Source organism: Mustela lutreola, chromosome 5, assembly GCF_030435805.1.
Source record: "Mustela lutreola isolate mMusLut2 chromosome 5, mMusLut2.pri, whole genome shotgun sequence".
Classification (NCBI taxonomy): domain Eukaryota; kingdom Metazoa; phylum Chordata; class Mammalia; order Carnivora; family Mustelidae; genus Mustela; species Mustela lutreola.
This window is the reverse complement of record NC_081294.1, coordinates 42,964,891-42,977,135: the sequence shown is the minus strand read 5'-3', so window position 1 is coordinate 42,977,135 and position 12,245 is coordinate 42,964,891.

Sequence of the window (12,245 nt, the reverse complement as noted above, 5' to 3'; positions counted from 1 at the left end):
ACTACTGACCTACTTAACAAAAATTAGACCTAGTATTGGGAAGGGTTTTTGAAAAACAGACAGTCTTGTACTCTGCAGATGGGAGTATACATTGTTATGGCTTTTCTGAGGGACAATTTTATAATACATAAGTTTTTAAATATGTGGCCCTCTGACCCACTAGTCCTGAGAATTTATCCTAAGAATATTTTGGGTTTGCAAAAATTTATGCAAAAGGAGAGCTTGTGTTTTTTATAATATTAAAAAGTTGGAAGCAAACATCCAACATTAGGTTATGACTCATCCAAAATAAAATGGTGTGATGCTGCCACACATTGAAAAGATGCATCTATTGATAGGCAAATATGTTTGTAATTGATCAGTGGGAAAAGGCTTGTTTATTAAAAACATTATGTAAACCAAAACTAGACAAAGACATTATGAGAAAATAAAGCTACGGATCAAAATATTTCATGGACATACATGTAAAAATTGTAAGGAAAATTTTAGTAAACCAAATCCAACAATATATTAAAAGGGTAATGTGTCATGGCAAAATGGGATTTATCCTAGCAATACAGGATTGGTTTAATATTTGAAATCAGTGTAATTCACTATCACTAACAAACTAAAAAAAGGAAATAATCATCTCAATAGACACAGAAAAGCATTTGGCAAATCTAACATCCATTCCTAATATAAAACTCCCAACAACTAGGAATAGAAGGGAATTTTCACAACCAGTAAAAAGCATCTATTAAAACCTACAGCTAATGTCGTACTTGATGGAAAAAAAAAAAGGAATGCTTTCCCTGAAAGAAAGATCAGAAGCCCTTCAACACACTAGTGGATAACGAAGATGTGGTCCAATGGAGTATGATGCCTCCATCAGAAAGGATGAATACTCGGGGCGCCTGGGTGGCTCGGTGGGTTAGGCCGCTGCCTTTGGCTCAGGTCATGATCTCAGGGTCCTGGGATCGAGTCCCGCATCGGGCTCTCTGCTCGGCGGGGAGCCTGCTTCCTCCTCTCTCTCTCTCTCTGCCTGCCTCTCTGCCTACTTGTGATCTCTCTCTGTCAAATAAATAAAATCTTAAAAAAAAAAAAAAAAAAAAAGGATGAATACTCAACTTTTGTATCAACTTGGGCAGGACTGGAGGAGATTATGCTGAGTGAAATAAGTCAAACAGAGAGAGTCAATCATCATATGGTTTCACTTACGTGTGGAGCATAAGGAATAACATGGAGGACTTTGGGAGTTGGAGGGGAGATGTGAGTTGGGGGAAATCGGAGGGGAAGACGAATCATGAGAGACTGTGGACGCTGAGAAAAAAACTGAGGGTTTTTGAGGGGAGGCATATTGGGGAGTTGGGTGAGCCTGGTGGTGGGTATTAAGGAGGGCATGTATTTCATGGAGCATTGGGTGTGATGCATAAACAGTGAATCTTTAAACACTGAAAAAAAGTAAAATAAAAAGATCAGAAGCAAATCAGAGATGTCTACTCTCACAGCTTCTATTTGATATTGTGTCAGATACCTAGACAATGAAATTAGGCAAGAGAAAGAAATAAATGGCATCCAGATCAGCAAGGAAGAAGGAACCATCTTTATGAAGATGGCATGCTATACTCGCTTCAGGAGCACATATACTAAAAATGAAGATGGCATGATACCAATGTAGAAAACCCAATGGAATCTACAAAAAAGCTACTACTAATTGGTTTACAAAGCTTCAGGACAGAAGGTCAGTTTACAAAATCCAATTGTGTTTCTCTGTACTAGCTGAGAACAATCAGAAATAGCACGCACTTAAAATTGCATCAAAATATGCAATAATGGGGGATAAATCTGATGAAAGATATGAGGCACCTGTTAAAGACTATAAAATATAATCTTTATAAAGACAATAATATATTACTAAAAGAAATTAATGCCTAAATAAGTGAAGAGACATACCTTGTTAATGACCGAGAAGACTCTGTGGTTAAGATATCAATTCTCAGCAAATTTGGCAGGATTTTTATTTTTTTTTAAGTTGACCAGCTGATTCTAAAATTCATACGAAAATGTAAAGGACCTAGAATAGCCAAAATATTTTTGAAAAAGAACAAAGATCAAGAGCTAACACTGTCTGATTTCAAGAATCATAACAAAGCTATGGTAACCAAAACTGGTGTTGGTGCCAAGACAGACGAGTACATGAATAGATCAAAATAGAGTCCAGAATAAATTCTACCCATATGTGGGCAACTGATTTTTTACAAAGGTGCAGAGTAGTGGGAAAGGATTGCCTTTTCAAGAAATGGAGCTACAGGGGCGCCTAGGTGGCTCAGTGGGTTAAGCCTCTGCCTTCGGCTCAGGTCATAATCCCAGGGTCCTGGGATGGAGTCCTACATCAGGCTTGCTGCTAAGCAGGGAGCCTGCTCCCCTCCCTCTCTCTCTCTCTCTCTGCCTGCCTTTCTGCCTTCTTGTGATCTCTCCCTCTCTCTCAAATAAATAAATAAATAAAAATCTTAAAAAAAAAAAAAAAAAAGGAATGGAGCTACAAAAATTGGATATCAATATGCTTAAAAAAAAGATCCATATTTTACATTATATATATTAATCAACTCAAAGTAGACCTATGGACATTTGGCCTAAATATAAAACCTGAAACTATAAGATTTTTAGAAGAAATCATAGGGGATAAATTTTGTGACCTTGAGTTAAGTGAAAATTTTTTAGATACAACTCCCAAAGCACAGTCCGTTAAAGAACAAATCACTAAAGTGGACTTTGTCAAAATTAAAACTTTTGCTCTTCAAAGACACTGTTGAAAGGATGGAAGGAAAAGTCACAGTCTGAGAAAAACTTTGCAAAGTTATGTCTAAGGAAACACTCATACCCAGAGTACATGAAGGACTCTTAAAGCTCAGTGACAAGGAAACAACTTTGCTTTTTTTTTAAATAGACAAAGCTTTGAACAGACCCATTACCAAAGAAGATATGTGAATGGTAAATAAGCATAGGAGAATATGTTCAACATCATTAGTAATTAGGGAAATTCAAATAAAAGTCATAATGAGATACCATGATATATCTAAAATTTAAAAGATGGACCCTACTAGTGTTGGCAAAGATGTGGAGGAATTGGAACTCCCATAAAAGAAAAGGAAGCATATATCTGTAAAAAGACTGGTACATAAATATTCACGATAGCTTTATATAGTAGAAAATACAACCTGTTTTGGCGGGACAGAAAACAAATCTGGTTTCTGAAAGGTGAAGGGGGTGGATGGAGTGAGTGGGAAGTATTACAAAGGGGCATGAAGAAACTTTCGGACGTTATAGATAATGTATTCATAATTTCGATTGTGAGGACGGCTTCCCCGGGTATGTATCTCAAAACTTACCAGTTAAACGCTTTAAATATATGCAGTTTAATATTAGCTATACCTCAATACAACTGTTAAAAATAAAATGCGAAGCATGATTCCATGTTGGTTCTTTTTTAAAAAGAGGTCATTTGCATATAGTCAAGCAATTTTAAAGGGTATGCAGAGCATAAAATGTTATAAGAACTTTCACCAAGTTGGTTGAGTTAGGAGTGAAATTTTATGCTTTTTTTTTTTTTTTTTGCTTGCTTGTGTTATTGTATTTTTAACAGTAATGTATTGATTTTACAACTAAAGAAACTTTATGTAAAGGGAAATTTTTTTTTTTAAACAGTTGGGCAGTTTCTTTTTTTTTTTTTTTAAGATTTTATTTATTTGACAGAGAGAGATCACAAGTAGGCAGAGAGGCAGGCAGAGAGAGAGAGAGAGAGGAGGAAACAGGCTCCCCGCCGCGCAGAGAGCCCGATGCGAGACTCGATTCCAGGACCCTGAGATCGTAACCTGAGCCAAAGGCAGCGGCTTAACCCACTGAGCCACCCAGGCGCCCTGTCAAGGGAAATTTTAATGATGATTTGTTTCACTATAGTGGAAACACAATGTCAAAAAAACTTTTTAAATTATGTAAGCACAAATGTACAGTATAATGAATACTTAGAGGCAATGTCACTTTTCTTTTTTTTTTAAGATTTTATTTATTGATTTGGCAGAGACAGAGAGAGAGAGAACACAGGCAGGGGAAGGAACAGAAGGTAAGGGAGAAGCAGGCATCCCATAGAGCAGGAGGAGCCCGATGCAAGACTTGATCCCAAGACCCTGAGATTACGAAATCATGACCCTAGCCAAAGGCAATCACTTAACCAACTGAGCCACCCAGGGGCTCAGTAATATCACTTTCAACCTTCCCTTCTATAACGTGATTGATGCTATGGAACACCAGGAATCCCAGCGGAGTTAGGAGAGTTCCCATCTTCAGTCATCATCCATTACGAATAGTCAGATGTCAAACAGCAACCTCTTAGAAGAGATGAGAAGTAGCTATGAAAGAGGGGGCGGGTAGAGAGAAGCATCCTATCACTAGATAAGAAAGCTATAAGCCAATAAAAAAATCTTTGCTCTTTTGAGACTCAGGCAACAAGTATGGAGAAAGGCTTTGGGGAATATAGGGAAGACTTCCTTTAGAATACAGGGCAATAAAAATGCAGGTTGACAGTGTGGTTTATGACCTTGAGGTAGGAGATGGTTATAGACCCTGTTGAGATTCTAATGGAAGTCATAGATCCTCCTTCATAAAATTCACATATATGTGCACATGCTAAGATCTACGTGCAATTTCAGGCACAATCACAAAGTCCATGACGCTAATAGACCCTGGGTTGCAAAAGAACCTCTGGGAAAAGGAATGTAAGAATCTCTGCGTCTCATAGCACTGAATAGTCTACAGATAGTGGATAGCCAACCTTGGCACTAGAGTTTGCATGCAAAGTAAAACAATGCAAAACAGATTAGGGAGGTAAGTCACCAGACTATGAACGTCCCGCATCATGTGACTGGCGCAACACATGCTATCTGATTGCAACCTACATTCAGATCTTTAGATCACTGAAACTGGCCATTCCAACTGCAACAATGCAGGCTGAATTCTCCCCACTTCATTCTTGCCCCCACCCCCGACCAGGACCTTCAGAAATGTTTCCCACTGTAGTTCTCTGCTGGACAAATGTGATCAGCCTTAAAATGACAGAGCTGAACTTCAGATCTTCAGCAAGCCCCCTGAAAGAAGGAGCACTTAGAGAACTGGGATTGCTACAGAACTCAAGTCGATATTGCTAAAGCAACACAGGCTCTGCCTGGGTGGGTGGCGTGGTGGGCAGCAGAAGTCACCCACGTGAAATAGAGGCATCCAGAGTTGGTTCCAAGTGACCCAAGTGCAACTATTTATAAGTCACAGTGCCCCGGCAATGAAACTGAAAGGCAAACTCCTAAGGACGCACAAGATTTGCTCTTGGCAAACAGTGTCCAGGCTGACTCAAACCTCCACAGGAGAGCCTCAAGCAAGTCCCTGAGTTCAAAGATTAAAAAAAAAAAAATGGGTGAGGGGGCAGAACTTCTGCCTGGTATGCCTATACCACGTGAAAGTGAAATTGAAGTGATATGACTTCTGAAAGGGAAGATCTTCAGGAGGACTTTAACTTAAGAAGCTGGGCTTATAGGTCACGCAGGTAAGCTACCACACAAGAAAACTCGGGCACTGTGTCACGGGTACAATGTATACACTCTGATTGCAATCAGCACTCTGAAGATCACCGATAGGACCCAAACTGATCAGTCTAGTCGCAACAATGGAGGATAGACTCTCTGTTGTCTGGGCTGCTTTGGCAAAAACTGGGACCCACTTGCAAGGCCCTGGGTGAGCTGGCCCCTCCCCACCTCCCCGGGCTTCTTCCTGCACCAGCAGCACCTTTTCTTTCCAGTCCTAACAGCCCTTGTCCGGTTCCCTAAACACACCATGCACCCCCTTGCTGCAGAACTTCCCCATACACTATTCCTCTCATTCCCTGATCCATTCCTCCTCATTTCTCAGATGTCAGCTGCCACGTCCTCAAGAACACCCTCTCTGATTTCATGCACCAACCCAGAGTCTGTAGTCCCCAGGAACTTCTATCTCGTAACACACCACAGTTGTGGTATTTACTTGCATACATTTGTCTCCCTTGCTGGGCTGAAGTGGCATGAGAGCTAGCTCATACCCTCTTTGTACCTCAAAATGGAATCTTCAGCTATATATTTTTACAACTTTCTATTTTTGAAAAAACTTAAAGGTGGCAAAAATAATACAGAGTTCCCAATACACCTTCCGCCTAGCTTTCACTAATGTTAACGTCTTACAGAACCCTAATGCAATGATCAAAACCAAGTAATTGACATTGGTGAAATCCTGTTTTGGGGCCTTTTTCTAATCCAGCATTGAATTCAAGAGCCCACAGTTTATTCTCTCTGATCTGTGACCGTTCTTCAGTCTTTCCTTATTGTTCATGGCCCCACACTTTTGAAGAATACGGGGCATTTATTTGTTAGTGTCTCTCAATTTGGGTTTGTCTCTTTTCTCCTCACTGAGGTTAACCCATTTCTTACAATACCACACAAGTCTCATTGTGTTTTATCAGTGCCTCATATTGGGAGGTACCCAAGGTCAATGTCTTATTATTAGTGATGTTAACTTAGTGATTGACATTTGGTTAAGGAGGCGCCTGACAGTTTTCTCACCATAAAGTGACGATTCTCCCTTTTGCAGTTGGTATCTTGTAAGAACCTTGAAACCATGAAAATCCCATTTTGTTTTGTTTTAGAGAGAGAGGGTGAGCACACAAGCAGGGATGGGGAGAGTGGAGAGAGATGGTGAGGGACACAATCTCAAGCAGTCTCCCCACTGAGTGTGAAGCCCAGTGGGGGGCTAGATCTCAATGACACTGAGATCATGACCTGAGCTGAAATCAAGGGTCCATGGTTTAACCTGACGCACCCACGTGCCCCATAAAATCCTGCTTTTGATCATACTTTGACCCAATAATTTTAGCGTTCATAGGTGTTCCTTGTTATTACAATGTTATTTGCCTAATGGTGATTTTTTTTTCCTCTTCCCAATATTCCTTCTATATTTCACTGGGATTCTAACATGTATGGACTCGTGGATTTTTCTGTATTTAATGGATTAGAATACATTACTGTCATTATTTATTTTATTGCTCAAAATGTCCTAGATTTGGCCATTGAGAGCTCCTTCAAATTGGTTTCCATGTCCTTTAAGTATGCCCCCATGCTCTCATTATCCACACCATGTTTTGTTTTTCAATCCTAACATACGCTTATTTTCAAAATTTCTAACCCCTATTCCTGTGAAAAACAAATTAATTCGACTCCAATATTTGTGTGCAGATCCATTGGTCTTTAGCTTTATAGTATCCCATCAAAACACTGTAACTTCAGTTACTTATCTTTCTTACTCACCTTCGTCAATATGGTTGCATTCTTCATGTGAAATATGATATGGTTGTTATTGTTTGTATTCCATATTGAATTCCCCTCATCTCCGTGATGATTTTAATCCTGTTCTGGGTATGAGGAACATTATTATGCGTCTAAGAGTCACAGTTACACAGAAGTATCCCACCCCTTTTGTCCTCTATGCCTTGTTATCATTTCGCCCTCTTGCCCCAATACTCTTACCTACCCTCTGTAAATAACTACTCTCATCAGTCCTGGCTCCTCTTTACAAATGAGCAAATGCATGTGTATTTATTTATACCCACCCCTTATTTCTTAGGTGAAAAGTAGCACGTTATACTTCTCTCTTTGCCTTTGCACCTAACACTATAACCTGAAAATAATAATATATCAGTTCAAAGATCTTCCTCATTCTTTTTAAATTAATATATAATGTATTAATTGTTTCAGGGGTACAGGTCCATGATTCATCAGTCTCACACAATACACAGTGCTCACCACAACACATACCCTCCCCGGTGTCCATCACCCAGACATCCTAACCCTCCCACCTGTTTCCACCCCCAACCCTCTATCTCCTGAGATTGAGAGTCTCTTATGGTTTGTCTCCCTCTCTGGCTTCATCTTCTTTCATTTTTCCCTCCCTTTACCTATGACCCTCTTGTTTATCAAATTCCTCACATCAGTGAGATCATATGATAATTGTCTTTCTCTGATTGACTTGTTTCACTTAGGAAAATACCCTCTAGTTCCATCCATGTAGTTGCAAATGGCAATATTTCATTTTTGATGGCTGCCTAATATTCCATAATATACACACATGCACATGCACACACACACACATATACATACATATATGTACCTACACACCACACCCTCTTCATCCATTCATCTGTCGATGGACATCTGGGTTCTTTCAATAGTTTGGCTATTGTGGACATTGCTGCTATAAACATTGGGGTGGACATGCCCCTTTGAATTACTACATTTCTATCTTTGGAGAAAATACCCAGTAATGCAATTGCTGAGTCACAGGGTAGCTCTATTTTCAACTTTTTGAGGAACCTCCATACTGTTTCCAGAGTAGATAGACCAGTTTACATTCCTACCAACAGTATAGGAGGGTTCCCCTTTCTCCACCTCCTCACCAACATCTGTCATTTCCTGATTTGTTCATTTTAGCTATTCTGACTGGTGTGAGGTGCTATCTCATCATGGTTTGGATTTGGATTTCCCTGATGCTGAGTGATGTGGAGCACTTTTTCATGTGTCTTTTGGCCATCTGGATGTCTTCTCGGCAGTAATGTCTGTTCATGTCTTCTGCCCATTTCTTGATTGGATTATTTGTTCCTTGGGTGTTGAGTTTGTTAGGTTCTTTATAGATTTCAGATAGTAGCCCTTTACCGATATGTCATTTGCAAATATCTTTTCCCATTCTGTTGGTTTTCTTCTGGTTTTGTTGACTGTTTCCTTTGTTGTGAAAAAGCTTTTTATCTTGAAGTCCCAATAGTTCATTTTGACCTTGTTGCTTCCCGTGCCTTTGGCAAGGTGTCCAGGAAGAAGTTGCTGTGGCTGAGGTCAGAGAGGTTGCTGCCTCTGTTCTCCTCTAGGAGTCTGAAGGATTCCTGTCTCACATTTAGGTCTTTTATCACTTTTGAGTCTATTTTTATATATAGTGAAAGAAAATGGTCCAGTTTCATTCTACTGCATGTGGCTGTCCAATTTTCCCAACACCATTTGTTTGTTTGTTTATTTGTTTTAGAGATTTTATTTATTTATTTGAGAGAGAGAGAGAGTGAGAGAGAGCATGAGAAGGGAGAAGGTCAGAGGGAGAAGCAAACTCCCCATGGAGCTGGGAGTCCAATGCAGGACTCGATCCTGGGACTCCAGGACCATGACCTGAGCTAAAGGCAGTTGCTTAACCAACCGAGCCACCCAGGCACCCCCAACACCATTTGTTAAAGAGACTGGTTTCTCCCCCCCCCCCAATTGGATATTCTTTTCTGCTTTGTTGAAGATTATTTGACCATAGAATTGAGGGTCCATTTCTGGGCTCTCTATTCTGTTCCATTGATCTATGTGCCTGGTTTGGGGCTGTTACCGTACTGTCTTGATGATGACAGCTTTGTAATAGATCTTGAAGTCCAGAAACGTGATGCCACCAACTTTGGTTTTCTTTTGAACAACCTGTAGCTATTCAGGGGTCTTTTCTGGTTCCATACAAATTTTAAGATTACTTGTATCATTTCTGTGAAAAAAGTTGATGGTATTTTGATAGGGACTGCATTGAATGTGTAGATTGCTCTAGGTAGCATAGACATTTTCACAATATTTGTTCTTCCCATCCATGAGTGTGGAACTTTTTTCCATTTCTTTGTGTCTTCCTCAGTTTCTTTCATGAGTATTCTATAATTTTCTGAGTACAGATCCTTTGCCTCTTTGGTTAGGCTTATCTCTATGTATCTTATGGTTTTGGGTGCAATTGTACATCAACTCCTTAATTTCTCCTTCTTCTGTCTCATTGTTGGTGTACAGAAATACAACTGATTTCTGTGCATTGATTTTATATCCTGACACTTTACTGAATTCCTATATGAGTTTTAGCAGTTTTGGAGTGGAGTCCTTTGCGTTTGTCACTCAAGGTGTCATATCATCTGCAAAGAGTGAGAGTTTGCTGATTCAAATGCCTTTTATTTCTTTTTGTTGTCTGACTGCTGAGGCTAGGACTTCTAGTAATATGTTGACTTGAGTGATAACAGTGGACATCCCTGCCGTGTTCCTGATCTTAGGGGAAAAGCTCTCAGTTTTTCTCCATTGAGAATGATATTCACTGTGGGTTTTTCATAGATGGCTTTAATGATATTATGTGCCCTCCATCCTACACTGTGACAAGTTTTAATCAAGAAAGGATGCTGTACTTTGTCAAATGCTTTTTCTGCATCTATTGAGAGGATCATATGGTTCTCCTCCGACCTTTTTTTAAGGATCATATGATTTCTGACCTTTCTTTCATTAATGTAGTGTATCACATTGATTGATTTGCAACTGATTTGGGTCAGCAACATGTGCTGACCCAACATGGCAACCCAGGAATAAATCCCACTTGGTCGTGGTAAGTAATCCTTATACTGTACTGTTGGATCCTATTGGCTAGTATCTTTGTGAGACTATTTGCATCCATGTTCATCAGGGAAATTGGTCTGTAATTCTCCTTTTCGATGGGGTCTTTGGTTTTGGGATCAAGGTAATGTTGGCCTCATAGAGTTTGGAAGTTTTCCTTCCGTTTCTATTTTTTGAAACAGCTTCAGAAGAATAGGTATTAATTCTTCTTTCAATATTTGGTTGCATTTCCCTGGGAAGCCATCGGCCCTGGGCTCTTGTTTGTTGGGAGATTTTTTGATGACTGCCTCAGTTTCCTGACTGGTTAGGGGTCTGTTTAGGTTTTCTCTTTCTTCCTGCTTCAGCTTTGGTAGTTTATACATCTCTAGGAATCAATTCCATTTCTTCCAGATTGACTAATTTGTTGACATATAGTTGCTCATAATATGTTCTTATAATCTTTTGTATTTTTTCAGGGTAGGTTGTGATCTCTCATCTTTCATTCATGATTTTATTTATTTGGGTCTTTTCTCTTTTCTTTTTTATAACTCTGGCCAGGGGTTTATCAGTCTTATTAATTCTCTCAAAGAACCAGCTCCTAGTTTTGTTGATCTGTTCTACTGTTCTTTTGGTTTGTATTTCATTGATTTCTGCTCTAATCTTTATGATTACTCCTAGTTAATGATTAGGAGTAATTTATGATTACTCCTAATTAATCTTTATTAAACTCCTGCTGAGTTTAGTCTTTATTTGCTGTTCTTTCTCCAGCTGCTTTAGGTATAAAGGTTAGGTTGTGTATGTGAGACTTTTCCTGTTTCTTGAGAAAGGTTTGTTTTATTGGTATATACTTCCCTCTTAGGACTGCCTTTGCTGCATCCCAAAGGTTTTGAACAGTTGTGTATTCATTTCATTTGTTTCCATAGATTTTTAAAATTCTTCCTAAATTCCTGGTTGACTCATTCATTGTTTAGTAGGATGCTCTTTAGCCTCCATGTATTTGACTTCTTTCCAAATTTCCTCTTGTGATTGATTTCCAGTTTCAAAACATCATGGTCCAAAAATATGCAGGGAGTGATCCTAATCTTTTGGTACCAGTTGAGATCTGATTTGTGACCCAGGATGTGATCTATTCTGGAGACTGTTCCATGTCCACAGACAAGAATGTGTATTCTGTTGCTTGGGGACTGAATATTCTGAATATATCTGTGACGTCCAACTGGGCCAGTGCGTCATTCAAAACCCTTATTTCCTTGTTGGATTTTGCTTAGATTATCTGTCCATTTCAGTGAGGGGAGTGTTAAAGTCCCCTACTGTTATTGTGTTATTTTTGATGTGTTTCTTTAATTTTGTTATTAATTGGCTTATATATTTGGGTGCTCCCATTTTATGGGCATAAATATTTACAGTTGTTAGAACTTCTTGTTGGATAGTCAGTTTAAGTATGATATAGTGTCCTTCCTCATCTCTTATTACTGTCTTTGGTTTAAAATCTAATTTGTCTGATATGGGGATTGCCACCCCTGCCTTCTTTTGATGTCCATTAGCATGGTAAATGGTTTCCACCACCACCCCCCACTTTAAATCTGGAGGTGTCTTTGGGTCTAAAATGAGTCTCACGCATATAGCTTATCGGTGCGTCTTGCTTTTTTATCCAATATAATACCCTGTGTCTTTTGATGGGGGCATTTAGCCCCATTTACATTCAGGCTAACTATTGAAAGATAAGAATTTAGTGCCATTGTATTGCCTGTAAGGTGATTGCTAATATTGTCTCTGTTCCTTTCTGGTCTATGC